This window comes from Phyllobates terribilis, unplaced genomic scaffold, assembly GCF_046119375.1.
Source record: "Phyllobates terribilis strain yellow unplaced genomic scaffold, ASM4611937v1 Scaffold_234__1_contigs__length_3078370, whole genome shotgun sequence".
Taxonomy (NCBI): Eukaryota; Metazoa; Chordata; class Amphibia; order Anura; family Dendrobatidae; genus Phyllobates; species Phyllobates terribilis.
The window spans coordinates 500,332-522,895 of NW_027362994.1; positions in this window are offsets into that span (position 1 = coordinate 500,332).

The following is a 22,564-nucleotide window of genomic DNA, read 5'->3' on the forward strand; positions in this document are numbered from 1 at the left end:
ATTATATGTGCGGGCCGCCGCGGCACATAGCGGTAGCAGTGGCGGGAGGGGGGGGCCCGGACCGCTCCCCCAGCAGCGGCCGCCGCTACTTCTTCATCCGCCGGGCCAGCACTGCAGCAGTTAACTTCCCTGTGCTGGCCCGGCCGCATCACTGCTAGGAGACATGGCCCTGTGCGCGGCTGTGTCTCCTAGCTGTGACGTCACACAGTGCGCCCCGGCCTGCAGTGCTGCACCGGAAAAGAGAGAGAGCAGGCAGGAGGAATTGAGCCGGGGGATTGTGAGTGTGTGTGTGTGTGGGCAGATGTGTGTGTGGGCAGGTGTGTGTGTGTTTGTGGGCAGGTGTCTGTGGGGGCAGGTGTCTGTGTGGGCAGGTGTGTGTGTGTGTGTGTATATGTGTGTGTATATGTGTGTGTGTCTGTGTGGGCAGGTGTGTGTGTATATGTGTGTGTGTGTATATGTGTGTGTGTGTGGGGGGGGGGCAGGTGTGTGTGTGGTCAGGTGTGTGTATATGGGTGTGTGTGTGTGTTTGCGGGCAGGTGTCTGAGTGAGCAGATGTGTGTGTGGGCAGGTGTGTGTGTGTGTGGGCAGGTGTGTGTGTGTGTGGGCAGGTGTGTGTGTGTGTGGGCAGGTGTTTGTGTGTGTGTGGGCAGGTGTGTATGTGTGTGGGCAGGTGTGTGTGTGTGTGTGTGGGCAGGTGTGTGTGTGTGGGCAGGTGTGTTTGTGTGTGGGCAGGTATGTTTGTGTGTGGGCAGGTGTGTGTGTGTGTGTGGGCAGGTGTGTGTGTGTGTGTGGGCAGGTGTGTATGTGTGTGGGCAGGTGTGTGTGTGTGTGTGGGCAGGTGTGTGTGTGTCTGTGTGGGCAGGTGTGTGTGTGTCTGTGTGGGCAGGTGTGTGTGTGTGTATATGTGTGTGTGTGTGTGGGCAGGTGTGTGTGTGTGTGTATATGTGTGTGTGTGTGGGCAGGTGTATGTGTGTGTGTGTGTGGGCAGGTGTGTGTGTGTGTGTGTGTGTGGGCAGGTGTGTGTGTGTCTGTGTGGGCAGGTGTGTGTGTGTGTATATGTGTGTGTGTGTGGGCAGGTGTGTGTGTGTGTGTATATGTGAGTGTGTGTGGGCAGGTGTGTGTGTGTGTGTGTGTGTGGGCAGGTGTGTGTGTGTGTGTGTGTGGGCAGGTGTGTGTGTGTGTCTGTGTGGGCAGGTGTGTGTATATGTGTGTGTGTGTGGGGGGGGGCAGGTTAGAAAGTCTTGCCCTGTTGAACACTACACCTGACTTGAGGCCACCACCTCTTGGTTGTCCAATGTTCTTGCTTCTCTAGGGCTCTTCTCAGATATTCATTATACCAGCTCCCCAGAATACCAAAGTTAGGGTGGGTGACCGCGAGCCCTGGTGGTGGTCATAACTGCGGCCACCCAGGGGCAATACTCCATAACAACAATCCCCTGAGGTGGTGTAGGATGTAAGGACCTATTCACACTACATTCAGCGCTGCATTCAGGTCTTTACACAAGGCTTACAACTGAATCCCTGAAATTCAGGATTGTGCTGTCTGAAATGAGACATCTGAAAGCAGAGAAAATGGAGCCTAAAGATTCAGACTTTAGCCTTGGTTTGCCTTTGTTCAAATCAATGGCTATGTCAAGGCACATCTGAATGCCAATTTTCAGGGATTTAGATAGAAGCCTGGAAAGAGGAGATGAATGCATTGCAAAATTCAGTGTGAATAGGCCCTTATATCTGGAGTCTTGATATTGATGCCACAAGCATTTTACTTGTTTTTAACTTAAAAAAAAAATACACACACACAAATTATACACACACACACACACACACACACTATACATACACACGCACTATACATACACACACATTATACACACACACACTATACATACACACACAGTATACATACACACACATTATACACACACACACACACAATACATACACACACACAGATGTGTATGTGGGCAGGTGTGTGTGTGTGGGCAGGTGTGTGTGTGTGTGGGCAGGTGTGTGTGTGTGATGTCTGTCTGTTTGTGTGTGTGTGTGTGGGCAGATGTCACTGTGTGATGTCTGTTTGTATGTATTTTTGTGTTTCAAATGTGTTTATGCGTGTCTGTATATGTTTGTGTGTGTGTATGACTGCATGCGGCCTCCTGCTGAGTATAGTTGGCGCCGTGCGGCCTCCTGATGTCTCTGGTGGGGCTCCGTGCAGCCTCCCGCTGTGTATAGATGGCTACGTGCGGCTCCCCGCTGTGTATAGATGGCTACGTGCGGCCCCCCGCTGAGTATAGATGTCGCCGTGCGGCCTCCTGCTGTGTATAGATGGCTACGTGCGGTCTCCCGCTGAGTATAGATGGCGCTGTGCGGCCTCCTGCTGTCTCTGGGGGGAGCGCCGTGAGGCATCTATACTCAGCAGGAGGCCGCACATAGCCATCTATACACGTATACTCAGCAGGAGGCCGCACGTAGCCATCTATACGGTGCCATCTATACACAGCAGGAGGCCGCACGGCGCCATCTATACACAGCGGGAGGCCGCACGGCGCCATCTATACACAGCGGAAGGCCGCACGGCGCCATCTATACACAGCGGGAGTCTCAGTGCTTTGCAAGAGCAGTCAATAAATTCTGCTTGACTAATTCTGAGCACCATAAAGTCTGGTTCGCTTCTAACCTGCTGTCTTCATTTTCAGCTTGCTGAATTCTAACTCATTTACTGTCATTCGAGACGATGCCTTTGCTGGTCTCTTTCACCTTGAATACCTGTAAGTGCTCCACTTAATGTCATATTTTTGATTCTGTTCTTCTTCATCTTTTGGCATGTGCAATTGTATGAGCAAGTATTCATATGAATTTATGACCTACTTAAACCTTTGAGGACCTTAAATTTTATTCAATCAAATTTTTTTCCAGTTTAAAACTATGGGACATATATGTGCCTTGGTCCTCAAAGGGTTTTTAAAGGGGCTGCAAACATAAATACGAAAAAAATAATTCAATTAGTGCTTTATGTGTTCATTTAATTTTCATTTGAAGTCCATTTTTTTTATATACCTTGAAATTAAACCCTACCCCATGGAATGAAGCCCTACCTACATAACATCTGAGAGCTACATGGATCCCGCTTGTGAGGTGCCTGTCCGTCACTACTATTCAGTTTTAGGGTCCACTCACTAAGCCATATATTCTCTCATGCAAGAGAATAGGGCCAATTATGCTAATGACACTGGGCTCAAACTCTGTCAGAGCTTCAACTGAGTGTGATCCGATTCTCTCGCAGCACAGATATGGAGAAGATGGAGAACTTAATTTCTCCATCTTCTCCATAGTCTCTGTGAGTGTTCATCGGACTGCACTTGGATGACATCCGAGTGCAGTCCAATGTTTTACGTGCACCCATAGACTTGTATGGGTGCACATGGTCCGAATATCGAATGAGATTATTTTCTCATGCCAATAATCGCACTGTCCCATAGTATAACATAGGGCCGAGTCCTATCCGATAAAACATCACATAGCATTCGGCCGTGTTATACGACAGTGTGAGCGAGCCCTTAGAGTCAAGGAATATTTACATGCAAATGATGATATTACTCTCCAAGTGTATATTTTTTTAGGCGAGTTCTTAGTAAATGCTTTGCATTTTTGACATGTGATCAACTAAAGAACAAGAAAGATTTAGGACCTTCCCTATAGAGAAACGGAAAATAGTTTGGAGGACTTGCATGTCCTTTTTTATTTATTATGAGAAAATCATAAAAGATCCAGTTTTTTAACCATGCTGTGACTTTCTGCTGAGGGAGAGGGAGAGAGCTGCCCTATTCAGAGTCTGTAATAAGACCTGCTGACAAAAGTGTTGAAGATACAGTCTAATGTGAATTAACAATGAAAAAAAGTTAATTTAACAAATGGCTTGTATTTTTTTTAATACAAACTTTTTTGTCTTTACAGCTCCTTTAAAGGGAATCTGTCATGAGGTTTTTGCCACCTAATCTGAGAGCAGCATAATGTAGGGTTAGAGGCACTGATTCCAGTAATGTGTCACTTACTGGGCTGCTTAGTGTTGTTTTGATAAAATCATTGATTTGTCAGAAGGTAATTATCACTAGATGACTAGTAAGTTCTGTAGGACCCCACCCCCATCACTGATCAGTAGATTTCTGTGTACACTGAGCATGGGCAGAAAGCTGCCAATCAGTGGTGTGGGTGGGGCTATACAGAGCGCAGCATTCAGAGAGCTGCTAGATCTGCAGCAGATAAAACGGTGATTTTCTCAAAATGACAACAAGCAGCTGAAAAAGTGACACATCGCTGGAATCAGGGTATCTGCCCCAATATTGTGCTGCTCTCAGATGAGGCAGCACAATTAATATTATGCCAAATAAATTTCCTGTGAACTATCACATGATCTATCACAGGGGATCATGTGACATGTCACGTGATAAATCAGGTGTGTGGAGGGGGCCCGCGCCTTCTAAACTGCCCGGGGCCCTTGCTACTCTTAATCCACCCATGCCTATATCCCCGGAGCGGCCTGGATGCCCAGTATGCCAGCGAGTCGCATACCTTGGGCGACTTTAAAGAAAGGTTGTATAGACTGTTCAAAGTTTATCCCCTGACAGAAGAACAGAAGGTAAGCATACTGATAGGGCAGTTAACTGGTGCGGCCCAGCGGGAGGTAAAGTCTTGGACAGCTGAGGAGAAAAGGACTGTAAGGGGGGTTCTGACCCGTCTACGGGACACCTTTGATACCCGTACCTCAGCAGAAATCAAAATGCGGTTCTATGGATGTAAGCAGCGAGCTCAAGATAGCATCCGAGATTATGCCCTAAATTTACAGGAAGCCTTAGGGGCAATTAAGCAAGCTGACCCTGGCAGCGTGCAGGATACAGATAAACTATTGACTGACCAGTTCATAGAAGGTCTGCTGTCCAGCGCCCACAGAACCCAGCTGCGCCTCATGGCCCTACAGAACCCCGATTTGACTTTTGCACAGTTCAAAGATAGGGCCATCCAGGTGCTCCGAGAACCTGCACCGGGTGGCGCTGTAGCTTCCCGGCGCCCTGCCATCCCTTACCACCAGGGGGCGGCGCCCTATCCCGCAAACCTTGTGGGGGCTGATGCGCAGGCCCTAAATCCATCCCCGCCTGCAAACCTCCACCATCAGGTCCAAGAACTAACAAAGAGTGTTGCTGCATTGACCAGGACCGTACAGTCGTTACAGATGGACCTGTCAGGACCAATCAAGCTGGCTTCCAGTCCGGAGGATGTCCCGTGGCGTCGACGGAGGAGGATCCCGTCATTCAGAGGGAGGCCCGCCGATCATTACACTGAGGATGGACAGCCGATTTGCCGCCGTTGCAGCCAGCCGGGACACGTAGCCAGGTACTGTACTTTAAATGGGTCCGACCTGGGGCAAAGGGCCAACCCCCAGGCATAAGGTCATCAGGCCCATCTAATTGGCGTGATAAGTACGTAGGGGGACGCCCGGTTTTACCCGTAGTGCTGGACGGTATCCCCATGAGTGCACTGCTGGACACCGGGTCCCAAGTGACTACCATCCCCTATGTACTTTTCAAGCAGTACTGGAGTGACACTGATATAACTCGTTATCCAGACGATGACTTGAGCATCATCGCCAGCAATGGTCAACCCGTGCCGCAGGTGGGGTTCAGAGAGATGACCATTAAGATTGGTAAAGTTGAACTGCCGGCACAGGGAGTGATCATTGTGGACATTGACCATCGAGAAAGTCACCCTAAAATAACCTTGGGTACTAATGTGATTGAAAATTGTCTTTCAGAAGTAATTGTAATTTTTCAGCAGGTGGCGATGAATGCGAGCTCCAGCCAAGAGAGGGTCCTCCAGAAGGAGATAAGAGCCCTGATGAGATGGCAACAGGTAGAACTGTCTGGTGGTGAGATCGGTAGCGTGAGGATGAGCGACTCGTTCCCCATTGCTATGCCCCCCAAAAGTGAAATGATCTGGTGTCGGACTGCAATCGGGTTAAGAGGGAGAGACTACCAAGCCATGGTAGAACCCGTGTACTCAGACAGCAGGCCCACCATTTTGACAGCCCGGGGGGTGGTCTATGTCCGCCATGGAAGGGTGCCCGTCCGGATCTTAAACATTGGGGAAAGGGAAGTACATTTGCCCCGGTACGCTACACTAGCCAAATTGTATACTGTTGAACACAATGCTGTTAGGGCCGTGGAACCCTTGCCTCCATCTCCCCAGGCGGAGGGTAATGGTTCCCAGAAACCCAAGGAGGACTGGTGCCAGAAACTCCACATGGGTGCTGACTCCACTCCCTTGCACCAAAAACAAGGACTCTACCGGGTGGTTCAAGAGTACGAGAGAATCTTTAGTAAGCACCCGCTAGACTTCGGCAGAGTGAAAGGAGTAGAACACCACATCCCCACGGGGAGCCACCCACCAATTGCTGAAAGATACAGACCTGTACCACCCCGCACACTATCAGAACGCAAAGGGCATTCTGAGAGAAATGAAGGAAGCCAGGGTCAATAGAGACAGTTGTAGCCCCTGGGCAGCCCCCTTGGTTCTGGTAAAAAAGAAAGACGGTACTATGAGAATGTGCGTGGACTATAGAGAAGTCAATCGTATCACCCATAAAGATAAATACCCGTTGCCTAGAATAGAGGAGTCTTTGGCCGCACTAAAATCAGCTAATTTCTTCTCTACTTTGGACCTTACTAGTGGGTACTGGCAGGTTCCTGTGTTAGAGGCTGATAAGGAGAAGACCGCCTTCACCACCCTGATGGGATTAAGTGAATTCAACTATATGCCGTTCGGGCTCTGCAACGCACCCGGGACCTTCCAGAGGCTGATGGAATGCTGTCTAGGGCACCGAAACTTTGAGACGGTCCTACTTTACCTGGACGACGTGATTGTCTATTCGAAGACTTACGAGGACCATCTAAAGCACCTGGCCGAGGTGTTCGAGGCCCTGGCAGGCTTTGGCATGAAAGTGAAACCCTCCAAGTGCCATCTGTTAAAGCCGAAGGTACAGTACCTGGGACACGTGGTGAGTGCAGAAGGAGTAGCCCCCGACCCTGACAAAATCACGGCAATAAAGAACTGGCCAAGCCCCTCTAACATAAAAGAAGTGAGGCAGTTCCTCGGGTTGGTAGGCTACTACCGAAGGTTCATCCCCAGGTTCACCAAGATGGCAGCCCCTATGCAGGACCTCCTTATAGGACAATCTAAGACCAGAAGCCAAAAGCCACCCTTCAAGTGGGACAAGCCAGAAGAGGAGTCCTTCCGCCAGCTGAAGATGGCCCTCACGGGGGATGAGAACCTGGCCTACCCTGATTATGGCCAGCCTTTTATCCTCCACACAGACGCCAGTAATGTGGGGCTGGGAGCCGTACTGTCACAGAACCAACAGGGCAGAGAAAGGGTGATCGCGTACGCCATCCGGAAGCTGAGGCCCACCGAGAGAAACCCGGAGAATTACAGCTCCTTTAAGCTGGAGTCCTTGGCAGTGGTGTGGGCCGTAACAGAACGTTTCAAGCATTACGTGGCCTCTGTGAAGTTCACTGTGTACACGGACAACAATCCGTAGACACATCTGGACAATGCGAGACTTGGTGCCCTAGAGCAGCGGTGGATGGCCCGGCTAGCAAACTATGACTTCACCATCAAGTACCGGGCAGGCCGAGCCAATGCCAATGCAGATGCCCTATCGAGAATGCCCCACTTGCCCGATGAGGGAGAAGATCCAGACGAGTTGGAGGAAATAGAGCTCCCTGCATTCCACCGGTACGGGGCCACTCAGTACTCCCACCTTGTAAGAGACAAAGACTTGACCACTGTCATGTTCAATTCCTTACCTCACCACGGCTGGGCTGAAACGCAAGATAGTGACCCTGCAATTCGCCTGGTGAAAGACCTCTTGACCCAGGCAGACGCTAGCCCTGGCTCGGACGCTCCAGAGGAAGCCAAGCAGTTATGGAAGGAGAAAAGCAGGCTATTCCTCTACGAAGGTAAGCTGTGCAGAAGGCTTGTCAACCACCGGACGCACGAGCTGACCTGGCAGGTAGTGGTCCCGAGACGAGATGCAGCAATGGTACTGGAGGCCTACCATGACAGAGCGGGACACTTCGGGTGGAAGAAACTGGAGTTCCTACTGAGAGAGCGGTTCTACTGGGTCGGAATGAGAGGGGCCATAGAGAAGTGGTGCAGGGACTGTGGCCCATGTAACCTCAGAAGGAAGGCGGTACCAGCCAGAAGACGCCCTTGATGCCCATCGTCACCAGGCAGCCTCTTGAGCTGGTAGCTCTGGACCATGTGAAACTGGCTCCAAGCCGGTCGGGCTACGTCTATGCCCTGACAATAGTGGACCACTATTCCCGGTTTCTGCTGGTGGTTCCTGTTAAAGACTTGACAGCCCAAACAGCGGCCAGAGCCTTCCAACAACACTTCTGCCATCCACACGGGTATCCGGAACAGGTCTTGACAGATCAAGGTCCAGCGTTTGAGGCTGAAATCTTCCAGGAGTTCTGCAACCTCTACGGCTGTAAGAAGATTCGGACAACGTCTTACCACCCACAAACCAACGGGCTGTGTGAGAAAATGAATAATATCGTCATTGATCTCCTCAAAACGTTGCCCCTGGAAGAACGCAGCCTGTGGCCGGAGAAGCTGCCAGACCTGATAGACTTATACAACCATATCCCGGTGAATGCTACAAATTGCACCCCGGCTTACCTGATGAGGGCAAGACCAGGTAAGCTGCCGATAGACCTGGAGATGGGAGTCCTGACCCCCGAGGACACCTCCCCAGACGCGGACTGGGATACGGAACGGCAGCTACAGTACAAGAAGGTACAGGAGAGTGTGGAGAGGAGTCTGGCTCAAGCGAGAGAAAAGCAAGAGAGGCTCTTCAACCAACACGCCCCTGCTGGTCCCCTGGAACCTGGTGAGCAGGTCCTGAAGGGGAAGAGAAGGCTTCACAAGCTAGATGACCAGTGGGAGAGTGACCCGTACACAGTACTGCAGTCCAACCACAACAACCCGAAGGTATGTGTAATTACCAAGGTTGGAGGAGAAACCACTAGCACCGTCTCCAGACACCACCTAAAAAGGTGCCCCGAGCAACTACAGAGTGCAGGAGAAGATCAAGATGACCTTGAACCCGCAGAAGACAAGAAAGAAATGATCAGCACAGTTCTTGGAGAGTTCCCCCGGTCCTGGACTCGGATAAATGATGCAATAGTGGTACCCGTCCTACACTTCCTTCAACCAACCCAGCAGGAACCTACAGGAGAGCAGGAGGAATCAGAAGACCAAGCAGCCCTAGAGGCAGAAGAACCCATGCCAGCAGCCCAGGAGAGTCAACCCTCTGCTGACAGTGAGCCTGCCATACCTGCGGTAAGCCAAAGGACCCGCAGATAGCTGCCTGCACTGCCTGTAAACCCAGCTAGTAGCTGTACCCTGAATGCTAGTGGGGAAAGTCAGGTTAGACCACCACCAGACAGTGGGTTACGCAGGTCAACCCGGAGCACTAGGGGGCAAATACCAGCTCGCTGGAAGATCTAAATGCTGTATATTGTAAATGTTTTATGTTTGTTGCCTGGTTGCTAATTATGTTTTTCCAGTCTTTCTAGTTCATGGACTAACAGGTTATGGACGCTGAATAACCGGAACTATCTTGTAGATAGTTGCACTTGGTGCCCTCTTTCGAAGATGGCCACGGAAGAAAAATCTGTCTGGTGTGGCCTCCTTGTGGCCCAAAGTAGAGAGCTCAGCCTTGTCGCCACGCCCAAGGCCAGGAAATTGGGGTTTATGAAAACAGGTCCCCACACCGTGGAAAACTTCACCTTGTTGGGTGAAATGGACACCCGGTCACGGAAGCGCCGTGACCTCAAGGACAAAATATACTTGTATATATGTTATGTTGTCATTTATACCCTGTATTTGTGTTTCCTGTTTAGTCCGGAGTACTACATTTTACTAGGGGAGAATGTGTCACCCCAGGCCTGGATGCCACAAACAATAATCTGTGTCTGAGAGCAGGAGGGTGGTCCCCTGCTTAGGGACAATTAGCATACAGCACCTCCTGTCCCAGGCCAGCAGGGGGAGCTGGCTGCCCCTATAAAAGCTGGAACTGGGGGCAGGGTTAGAGAGAACTGGAAGACCTAGCTCAGGAGTGAGACTAGTCCCAGAGAAGGAGGGACAGTTCAGCTGTAGCTGAGGAGTCCGTGAGGCAGAGGAGAAACTGCAAGCCAGGGACAGAGGCGACGAGAGCCGGTCCTGGAAGAGAACCAATCTACCGGGCATTGGGGTCCGGGGCTGTCAGGGTTACAAGCCCAGCAGCAGAGAACCAACCTGCGAGGGATTTCAGGTCCCTTGGCCTAAGAAGCCTGGAGGCTCCGCCACACAGAGGGACCTGTACAGCGAGGAGCAAGCAACAGGTACCCAAGGCCCTAGTCGCATGCCATACAGGCGAGAAGTACACGGCCAGCTCAGGGACGTGGGCTATTACACCACGAAAAGGGGGATAGTCAGAAAGAGCATAGTGAAAACGGTAGGCCTACACACTCACCCTGACCAGTGGGGCTCACCCGAATTCTCTCAGACACCCAGGCCCATTCCTAACCGGTACTGTTGGGTCATTAATAATATCTACAATAAAGACCCTGAACTGTTTGAAGCGGACTCTGAACTCTTACTATTGCGGCCTGCACTATCACCCCCAACATCCACCTACACTGCCCTGAGGCTACACTCTTCCCGTGGGGAGTTATCCTACACCTGTGCTGCACACCAACACCAGCCTCAGTAGTCTGCCTCCCAGCGGCGGTTATCCCTGATCGCAATCCACTGGTGGCGTAGTCGGACATTCAAAACACTGATAAATAGACTGCCACCATTTGGTCTGACCACCCTGAGCCACGGGATCGGGTTGCCACTACTACCCCCATCAGCACCGTACACTAGAAGGCCCGGTTCCGTGTACCCCACGGCCCAGGGGGCGAGTCATGTGCATCAAATTATACATACACATATGGGGCAGTGGGGCTTCATACTATATACAGGTGCTTCTCACAAAATTAGAATATCATCAAAAGTTAGTTTATTTCAGTTCTTCAATGCAAAAAGTGAAACTCCTATATTATATAGAGTCATTACACACAGAGTGATCTATTATATAGAGTCATTACACAGAGGGATCTATTATATAGAGTCATTACACACAGAGGGATCTATTATATAGAGTCATTACACACAGAGGGATCTATTATATAGAGTCATTACACACAGAGGGATCTATTATATAGAGTCATTACACACAGAGGGATCTATTATATAGAGTCATTACACACAGAGGGATCTATTATATAGAGTCATTACACACAGAGGGATCTATTTTAAGTGTTTATTTCTGTTAATGTTGATGATTATGGCTTACAGCCAATGAAAACACAAAAGTCATTATCTCAGTAAATTAGAATACTTCATAACAACAGCTTGAAAAATGTTTTTAAAATCCGAAAAGCTGGCCTACTGAAATGTATGTTTAGTAAATGCCCTCAATACTTGGTCGGGCTCCTTGTGCATCAATTACTGCATTAATGCGGCAATGTGGCATGGAGGCGATCAGCCTGTGGCGCTGCTGAGGTGTTATGGAAGCCCAGGTGGCTTTGATAGCAGCCTTCAGCTCATCTGTATTGTGGGGTCTGGGGTCTCATCTTCCTCTTGACAATACCCCATAGATTCTCTATAATAGATTCTCTATGGGGTTAAGGTCAGGCGAGTTTGCTGCCAATCAAGCACAGTGATACTGTTGTGTGTAAACCAGGTATTGGTACTTTTGGCAGTATGGACAGGGGCCAAGTCCTGCTGGAGAATGACATTTCCATCTCCATAAAGCTTGTGGGCAGAGGGAAGCATGAAGTGCTGTAAAATGTCCTGGTAGACGGCTGCGCTGACTTTGGTCTTGATAAAACACAGTGGACCTCCACCAGCAGATGACATGGCTCCCCAAACCATCACTGATTGTGGAGACTTCACACCAGACCTCCAGCAGCTTGGATTGTGGCCTCTCCACTCTTCCTCCAGACTCTGGGACCTTGATTTCCTAATGAAATGCAAAATTTACTTTTCATCTGAACACAACACCTTGGGCCACTGAGCATCAGTCCAGGTCTTTTTCTCTTTGGCCCAGGTAAGACGCTTCTGGCGATGTCTATTGGTCATGAGGGGCTTGACACAAGCAATGCGACACTTGTAGCCCATGTCCTGGATACGTCTGTGTGTGGTGGCTCTTGAAGCAGTGACTCCAGCAGCAGTCCACTCCTTGTGAATCTCCCCCAAATTTTTGAATGGCCTTTTCTTAGCAATCCTTTCAAGGCTGCGGTTATCCCGGTTGCTTGTGCACCTTTTTCTACCACACTTTTTCCTTCCACGTCCATTAATATGCTCGGATACAGCACTCTGTGAACAGCTGCTTCTTTAGCAATGACCTTTTGTGGCTTACCCTCCTTGAGGAGTGTGTCAATGACTGCCTTTTGGACATCTGTCAAGTCAGCAGTCTTGCCCATGATTGTGGAGCCTACTAAAACAGACTAAGGGACCTTTTTAAATGCTTAGGAAGCCTTTGCAGGTGTTTCTTGTTAATTCTAATTTACTGAGATAGTGACTTTTGTGTTTTCATTGGCTGTAAGCCATAATCATCAACATTAGCAGAAATAAACACTTAAAACAGATCACTCTGTTTGTAATGACTCTGTATAATATATGAGTTTCACTTTTTGGATTTAAGAACTGAAATAAATTCACTTTTTGATGATATTCTAATTTTCTGAGAAGCACCTGTATGTAGCAGTGCGGCAATTATACTATATACAGTCAGGAGTATAAGTACTTGATACACTGATAATTTCGAAAGTTTTTCCACCTACAAAGAATGAAGAGGTCTGTTTTGTTCTACTTAACTGCTGCAACTTGGACCTTTAACAGGATTTATATTTCACCTATGAGAAAGCATACTATGTGTATTTGGCAGATTAACTCAGGCTTGTTTATGATAAACTGAATACCTGGATTGGAGTCCTATTTTTATACAGAATATTGACTATTAATGCTGGCAGAGTAAGTCTTAGGCTATATTCACACTAGGTGTTTTTTTCTGCAGCAAAACATAATCTCTTGGCAGGAAAGAAGTAGCGTCAAAAACGCAGGTTTTGGTGTGTTTTTTTGCAGTGGTTCTTGGTGCATTTTTGGTGCGTTTTTCAGGATCCCAAAGTTCAGCTTTGCTTCCACCATAGACACATGAAAACAGGTCACCATTGCAAGACATATGTTCATGAAAAAGTACACATTACAAATGTAACAGGGGGCGGGTGGGGGGTGAATTGGTCTGGAATGGTTTATCTAAGACCCTGGCAGTGCATTGAATTTGTAGGACACTATTTACTTTCACATTATGGTTTGCCATTGAGTTGCTCAGGCATTGTTCATTTTCACACCTCCCTGGGCCACACGTGTTGTTCAATCTCACACCTAGCTCAACCAATGTTTACTTTGTAGGCATCACTAATTTAATTAAACTGTAATAATCCAAGCTGCTATCTCAGGTGACCAAGACAAGATGGTTTAAACTTGGGAAAATCACAAGAATAAATGTGTGTCACATACTTGCTTTTTTCACTAAAAACGCAGCAAAATGTTCACACTAGGCTTTTTTTCAGCATTTTTTTCCACCACCCTTTTTTTTAATGGGTGAAAAACGCTGAAACAAGTGACATACTCTATTGCAAAAAGCCATGGAAAGCACAAAATACTGAGGACAAATAAGCAAGCTTTGTGCATGAGATTTCGGAAATCTCATAGACTTTGTTGGTACTGTAAAACGCAGCTGAAAATTTGCATAAAAAAGCCCGCTAAAAAAACGTCTAGTGTGAATATAGCCTTGTATAACGGTTCGCCAATGAGTTAGGATATATGACCACGATGCAGAAATGCTGCGGATTTTTCCTAAGCGTTTCTGCATCTCCCTGGGTTGTCAAGCGCTTTGCCAAGTGATTTTAGCATCACTTGGAAAAGTGCTTGACAACTTGGTCACACTATATAATTCCATGCAACCGTCATGGATTTATATAGTGTGACCAAGTTACAATGCTGCAAATGCAGCATCAATAATGAAAAAAAAGAATAATAATGGTGAAAAATAAAAAAAAAACATTATACTCATCTTCCGATGGTCCTCGATCTCCTTCTCCGGTGCGTCCGGTGTCTTTGGCGGATCACGGTGCTGTAAAAGGACCTTTCATGACGTCATTTAGTCATGTGACAGGTCACGCAACCGCCGATGTCAGCGGTCACGTGACCTGTCACATGACTAAATGGCATCATGGAAGGTCCTTTTACCACCGCGAGCAGCCGAAGAGCCAGCAGCACCGCCGGGAGCAGACAGGGGCCATCAGAAGGTAAGTATATGTTTATTTTTTATTTTAATTCTATTTTAACTACAGGTACTATGGTACCCGGGTCTGGAGGAGAGTCTCTTCATCTCCAGACCCGGGTACCATCCACGCATTGAGTCGCATAATATCCACATGTGTATTTGTAGTCATGCGGATGTTATGCGTTCCAATGCAAGTCAATGGCGGCTAAATCGCAGCGACTCTGCAAAATTAAAGGACGTGCTGCGGATTTTTCCGCAATGATAATCCGCAGCGGAAATCTCCGCGGCATGTGCACAGCACATGCGGATTATCATTGGGGACCATTGCAGACCTATCACCAAGCGTTTTTTAAGTGTTTCCGCAGCGAAAGTTACGCTGCAGAAACGCCTAAAAAACGCATAGTGGGCACACAGCCTTAAAAGTTCTATGGTGAAGAAAAACACGTGAGATAATAAATGCGAAATATACAATATTTCCCATAATATGACTGAGGATATCTTTAGGGTGTATTTACTGTTTTTTCTTCTGCAGCAATAAATGCTGTGTTTTACAGCACCATCTTAGTGAATGACATTTCTGAAATCTCATTCACATGCTGTTTTTTTTGCATTTTTTTAAAATCTGCAGCTTGTCAAGTCTTTCAGAGGTTTTGCAGCATTTTTCACCCATTCAAATGAATGGAAAAAAAAACACAAGTAAAAACACCTGAATTTTAAGCAGCGTTTTTCCTGCCTCCTTTGATTTTTGAGGTAGAAAAAAAATACTGCCAAAATCCAACTTGTGAACACACCTTTATCCTGGTTGTGTTCTAATTGGATATAAAATAGAACGGCCATGATAACATGGGTAGTTAATTGTATGGTGTTTTCACATTAAATATTACCAGGCCGCATTCTATTTGCGCAGAGCTGCTCCGTGAAGATTCTATCACAAGATTCCGTGATGACATCACAGGTGATGGTGACATCACTGCTCACAGTCGCTATATATGCAATGCACATAGGCTCACCCGTGCCTTTCTTGGCTCTATAGTGACTGATAGCACTTGCAGTTTTTCACTATGGCTGGAATTGTTTTGGACATTCCTCAGGTAAAAGCACTATTGATGATCCTTATGATCAATCGTCCTAACAGTGTGCTTCTACCACCCGATGGCGTCCTCAGCTTCACTCACCGGCTGGTGATGGAGCTAGTAAAGGATTGCCTGACCAAACACCGACAACGTCGTCTAACGTCAGACTATCTGACGGATTTACTTCAGAACATCAGGACATTACTACACCAGGTAAGTGGCGGACACTCTGCACAGAACATCTCAATATTAACAGATAATAATGGAGGGATAGAAGCTTTTTCTTCTAATATATCGTATTTTGCAGACCATAAGACGTACCAAAATTTTTTGGGAGGTAAATAGGAAAAACATTTATTATAATAAAATGGGGGTCTGTCTTATAGTCCGAATTTTCGGTTGCTTACTGAGGGGGGGTGGTGGCAGTGGAGCGAGGTCACAGGAGGCAGAGTCGCTGCTGCAGGAAGTCGGCAGTAGGAGTGGGGCGCTGCTGCGGGCTCCAAGCTGGGAGGAGCGGGGTGTCCAGAAGGTACGAGGCTGCGGGCCCTGGGCTTCAAGGAAATGTTAGCGGTAATTCAGGAGGGGAGGCCCTGCTCTGCTTATTGATTTCTCTGCAGTGGGCTTCAAGAAGTAGGCTGCTGGAGATGGCCAATACGCAGTTTGAGATCTCAGCTCCTCATTGAGCCGAGATCTAAATCTGCACATGCACTGCCTCCAGCGGCCATTTGCCTGAAGCCCACCGCCAGAAATTCAATGGGCAGAGCGGGGACTCCCCTCCTAAATCACCGCTAACATTTCCTTGAAGCCCAGGGCCCGCAGCCTCGCACCTCCTGGACACCCCGCTGGCCCGCAGGAGCGCCCCACTTCTACTGCTGGCTTCCTGCAGCAGTGACCCTACTTCCTGTGACCTCACTCCACCACAGCCACCCCCCTGGTAAGCTACATTCAGACAATTATTATTATTAATAATCTGTCTGATATGCTGGGGTGGAGAGTTCCAGAGTAGGGGGGATGCACGGGAGAAATCTTGTATGCGATTGTGGGAAGAGGAGATAAGAGGGGAGTAGAGAAGAAGATCTTGTGAGGATCGGAGGTTGCGTGCAGGTAAGTACCGGGAGACTAGGTCACAGATATATGGAGGAGACAGGTTGTGGGTGGCTTTGCATGCCAAGGTTAGGGTCTTGAACTGGAGTCTCTGGGTAATGTGGAGCCAGTGACGGGATTGGCGGAGCGAGGGGAAAAGCCAGGGAATAGCGGGGGGACAGGTGGATTAGTCAGACAGCAGAGTTTAGGATAGATTGGAGGGGTGCGAGAGTGTTAGAAGGGAGGTCAAAAATTTTGGAAAAAAAGGCATCTTATAGTCCAAAAAATACGGTAAAACACAACGAGTCCCCAAATACAGTATGTAGTCATTGTATCTGCAGACAGAGAACCGATGTCACATACAATTTCCGCCTCCATTCTGATCGCTCTCATCTCAAAATTCTCCTTTCCATTTTTCCTTCTTTATAGGCTGAAGAAAGATCTCAGACTGAAGATTTGGCTGTCTTTAAAGAACTGGCCGAAAAAGTCCTGTCTATACTAGAACGCTCATTGGAACGCCCGGTAAGGATCAATATTAATAGACGTATCTTAATCCACCATATCTGAGGAGACTTTCTGAGAAAAGGTCTGAAGATGGCGCGGGATTTGTATCGTTACAATTGGTGCATCTGTAAATGTTGGTTTAGTCCTTCATGATTTATGTATTTGGTGATTTAGTGAAATCTTCCACATAGTAATTATATATATTATATCTATCAGGAAACAACAGGAGGCGACGCCAAATATGGGCAAAATGTGACCCCGAAAATCCCTGACCCTAATAGGAGTCAGCCGGAGCTGAACAGCGATCTGATTACAGGTGAGCGATCACCCGACCTTCTACAAGGAATATCCAGATATTACAGAGGACGGAGGATAATGTTAGATTTACTCTCTACTCTGTGTAATGGGAACCTGGCAGCACATTGTTACATATAGAAGTAGTGGTGTGACGGTATAGGCCATTGTCCCCTAATAATAATTGTTTGTAGAAATCCAATGTGCCAGTCAGGAGAAATGTAAAGTAGACACCATATTCAAATTAGAATGGAAGTGCACTGGGGGCGTGAAAGAAGAAATCCAAGTGCAGTGACACGCCCCCAGTGCACTTCCAGGCTAATTTGCAAATCTCTCCTATGTTTCAGCTCTCTTACCATCACTCATATGTGCAGCGTGGGTGGGGGCTTCCTCATTCATGTGCTGGAGGGTCCATTCTGCAGTGCTATAGCAAGTAACATGAAATAAATTAAATTTAAATTGCATTACTGCTCTAGAAAATGGGAAAAAACTAAGATACTGAGCACATAATTTGGCCAATTCATGAATGCCCAGCAGCCAATGACAAGGCGATCTTTTTGTTGGAATCCTCTCCTAATGTGAATCCTCTCCTAGGCTGAAGCCTACATTTATATGGGTAGGTAGGATCCTGTTGTAATTAAAACCACCCCGGGCTGATGGGTGGAGATAGGTTCCCAGCAAAAAAGGTCGCCTTGCCGTGACTGCTGGGCATGCATCGAGCAAAAGAAGGTCGCCTTGCCGTGGCTGCTAGGCATGCACCCAGCAAAACAAGGTCGCCTTGTCGTGACTGCTGGGCATGCACCCAGCAAAAGAAGGTCGCCTTGTCGTGACTCCTGGGCATGCACCCAGCAAAAGAAGGTCGTCTTGCCGTGACTGCTGGGCGTGCACCCAGCAAAAAAAAAGGTCACCTTGCCGTGGCTACTTGGCATGCACCCAGAAAAAGAAGGTCGCCTTGCCGTGGCTGCTGGCCATGCATGAATTGGCCAAATTATGCGCTAAGTATCTTCCTTTTATCCTATTTTATACAGCAGTAATGCAATTCAAATTTCATTTATTTCATGTTTACATGCTATAGCGTTACAGAGTGCAACTTTGTTAGTTATGTATTTGGATGGCTACTCTTAGTATGCACCTGTTCACACCCATTTTCTTTTCGGAAGTGATGGTCAGTCTTTTGTTATTTATGAAGGGGTTCCTCCATCATTTACATTACATTTATCTATGGATTCCCCGTATATTCTCATATTTAGAATCCCCATATAACGAGTATTAATCCCATTTACAGACATCTTGTCATTTCTCCGTTATATTGCTGTATTATCTATGTAGGAATAATATCCTCTAATACATTTCATTTCTTCATCATTATTTTAGAAACAACTGAGCTGTCGAATCCTAACAACGGAATTAGTGAGATCCCGGAGATCCAAGAATCCGTAAGTATCATAGAGGGGGATGCGTGTGTGTCATCAGATCATGGGGTGTGAATGACTCGTCCAGTATTATCCCCCATACAACCATGGTACGTCTCTATTCTAAGTGTAGATGACCCTATGGTGTTAATTACATGTGAATTACAGGGAATCTGTCACCAGGTTTATGCTATTTGGTCTGAGAGAAGCATGATGCAGGGACAGAGACCCTGATTCCATGTGTTGATTACTTTACTCGGTGGAGCAGTTGTGATAAAATCACTATTTTTTTCTGCTGCAGAGCTCTGAATGCTGAGTCTTGTATAACCCCGCCCACACCATTGATTGGCAGCTTTCTGTGTACACTGTGCATAGGCAGAAAGCTGCTAATCAGTGGTGGAGGCAGGGGTACAGAGCAATAGGACTACCTGGCTAGACAGATAGTCTTCTAGTGATAATCTACTGATTTTATTGAAACAGCCACACACAGCCTAGTAAGTAACACATCACTGGAATCAGGGTCTCTGCCCCTACATCATGGTGCTTTCAGAATACATAGCAAACACCTGGTGACAGATTACCTGTAAGTCCTCCTCTGTGTGATCTCCCACATTATCCAGAATGTTATAGTAATGTATGATGACCGTTGCAGGGCGGCTCCAGGATTTCGTGGGCCCTGGGCGAAAGAGTCTCAGTGGCCCCTTTAACACATACCACGATTCATGATGCACAGATACCGCAGATAAATAAATATATATATATATATATATATATATATATATATATATATATATAGTACAAGGCCGAAGATTTCACTTCTTACATTACATGAGCGATATCTATTGTAAATTCCACAATAACTCAGAAAGCGGCGAATCCTCACAGCTCACAGTGCAGACCGGACAGTAATGTCCTCCACACAGTATAATGGCACCACATAGTCCTCTATACCGTATTATGAGCTCCATATATTGCTCCATATAGAATAATGGACCCCATAAAATGCTCCACGCAGGCTGTGCCCCCATATAATGCCCCATGCAGGCTGTGACCCCACACATAATGCCCCATGCAGGCTGTGCCCCCCACATAATGCCCCATGCAGGCTTTGACCCCCCACATAATGCTTCATGCAGGCTGTGACCCTCACATAATGCCCCATGCAGGCTTTGACCCCCCACATAATGCCCCATGCAGGCTGTGCCCCCCCCACATAATGCCCCTTGCAGGATGTCCCCCTCCCACATAATGGCCCATGCAGGATGTCACCCCCCATATAATTCCCCATGCAGAATGTCCCTCCCACATAATGCCCCATGCAGGCTGTGCCCCCCACATAATGCCCCATGCAGGCTGTGCCCCCCCACATAATGGCCCATGCAGGATGTCACCCCCCATATAATTCCCCATGCAGGATGTCCCCTCCACATAATGCCCCATGCAGGATGTCCCACCCCACATAATGCCCCATGCAGGATGTCCCCCACACATAATGCCCCATGCAGGATATCCCCCCCACATAATGCCCCATGCAGGATGTCACCCCCCATATAATTTCCCATGCAGGATGTCCCCCCCCCACATAATGCTCCATGCAGGATGTCCCACCTCACATAATGACCCATACAGGATGTCACCCCCCATATAATGCCCCATGCAGGATGTCACCCCCCCATATAATGCCCCATGTAGGATGTCACCTCTCACCCCATATATTGGCCCATGCAGGATGTCACCTCTCACCCCATATAATGCCCCATGCAGGATGTCACTTCTCCCCCCATATAATACCCCATGCAGGATGTCACTCCCCCCATATAATGCCCCATGCAGGATGTCACCCCCCATATAATGCCCCATGCAGAATGTCACCTCTCACCCCATATAAAGCCCTATGCTGGATGTCACTCCCCCCCCCATATAATGACCCATGCAGGATGTCACTTCTCCCCCTCATATAATACCCCATGCAGGATGTCACCCCCCTATATAATGCCCCATGCAGGATGTCCCCCCCATATAATGCCTCATGTAGGATGTCACCTCTCACCCCATATAATGCCCCATGCAGGATGTCACTCCCCCCCATATAATGCCCATTGCAGGATGTCACTTCTCCCCCCCATATAATACCCCACGCAGGATGTCCCTACCTCCCCCCCATATAATGCCCCATGCAGGATGTCACTTCTCCCCCCATATAATGCCCCATACCTCCATACATAAAAAAAAAAATCAAATGCTCACCTCACTGCTCACCAGCTGTGGAGAGGTAAGTATTGTGCCGGCCGTGGTCCTGGGCAAGCATTGAGGGGGGGGGGAGCAAGGCCCGCCTACTCAGGGCCCCGGCACTTGCCTGGGTGTGCAGGGTGCTAGCGCCAGGTCTGCCCAGCGTCCGGTTTGTATCCTCCCAACATCATATCAGTGTAAATCATCTGGGACATAATATGGGGGGATAAGTTTTTGCATCTGTAACTTTTTTCCTGCATCTTCAATAAATCAGTATTATTTCTTATTCTTTTATAGAGTGTGATGGATTCATTGGTTCCGGCGAGAAAGCCGCATATGACCGACTATGAAACTTCCAAACTCATCAGCAGTGGAAATTTTGGGTGAGATTTCTGTTGCCATAATCCACATTTCTCAGGGTTCCCTATGACAATGCTTCTGCCCCTGCACTCTGCCATTCAGTGTTATCATAGGGAAATTATGTGATCTGTAGCAAATCAAACTGTAAGGAAAGCGATTTAAATAATATAATTACATATAATATAATATATAATAATATAATATTATTACATTCGCCTGTGCTAGACTCTCATCTGTTCTTATGCTGCCTCCTCCACCTGAGCTTTTCTGCTCTCCACTCTGATCTTTGTTTTGATGGGGGGGCTCCATTATGAAGCTGATCAGAGAAGTTGGCTACACATGGTCACATGAAGGGTGACACCATATTGACGTCAATGACATCTACACCCTCCACCATGACCATGTGGGCCCAATCACTGGCCTCAGCAGCAGAAGAGAGCCCTGGAGCACATTCATTTTGGACCAATTTTATTTGCACTAAATTGTATTTGGTCAGTTATAGCGAATCTGCCCAAAGAGAATTTCAGTAGATTCTCGTATCTATAATGTGACCTGGGTGATGGCTCCGGCAGAAGTGGCATTGTGGAGACCTCCAATAGGTGATCTATGTAGTGCTATTTTATGTATTTCTAGATGTGGATTTATAGTGTCGGCCAGACTTCTAGTATTAAACATATGCAAATTGTCTCTTCTGAGAGGAAGCAAACTAGAACTCCACCTATAGGAAGTAGCAATCCTAAAAGTCAATATCGACCCTTTAACAAGCCTTGTCACATGACTTAGGATAATAGCCAAAACCAAAATCTCAATTTGCAGGAACTGTGTTCTGGGGTACTGCCCCTCTTCAGTGCAAAGTGTGAGATATGGTTTGACTGGGTGAGAGGTGTCTGACCGGTATCCAAGGGGTTGACATTTCTCCTTGCGGACATGAGGAGACTTTTAAGCCACAATGCTCCTCTGGGAAATAGGATTGCTACTTCCCATAGGTGGCACTAGGGTGCTAGTTCTCTTCCTCTCTGAAAAGAGACAATTTGCATATTTCCCAGAAGAGCATTGCAGCTTAAAAGTCTCCTCACCTTGACATGCTTAACATGGCTTTTTCCGCAAGGAGAAACGTTACCGCTTGGATCCCGGTCAGATGCCTCTTACCCAGCCAAACCATATCTCACACTTTGCAC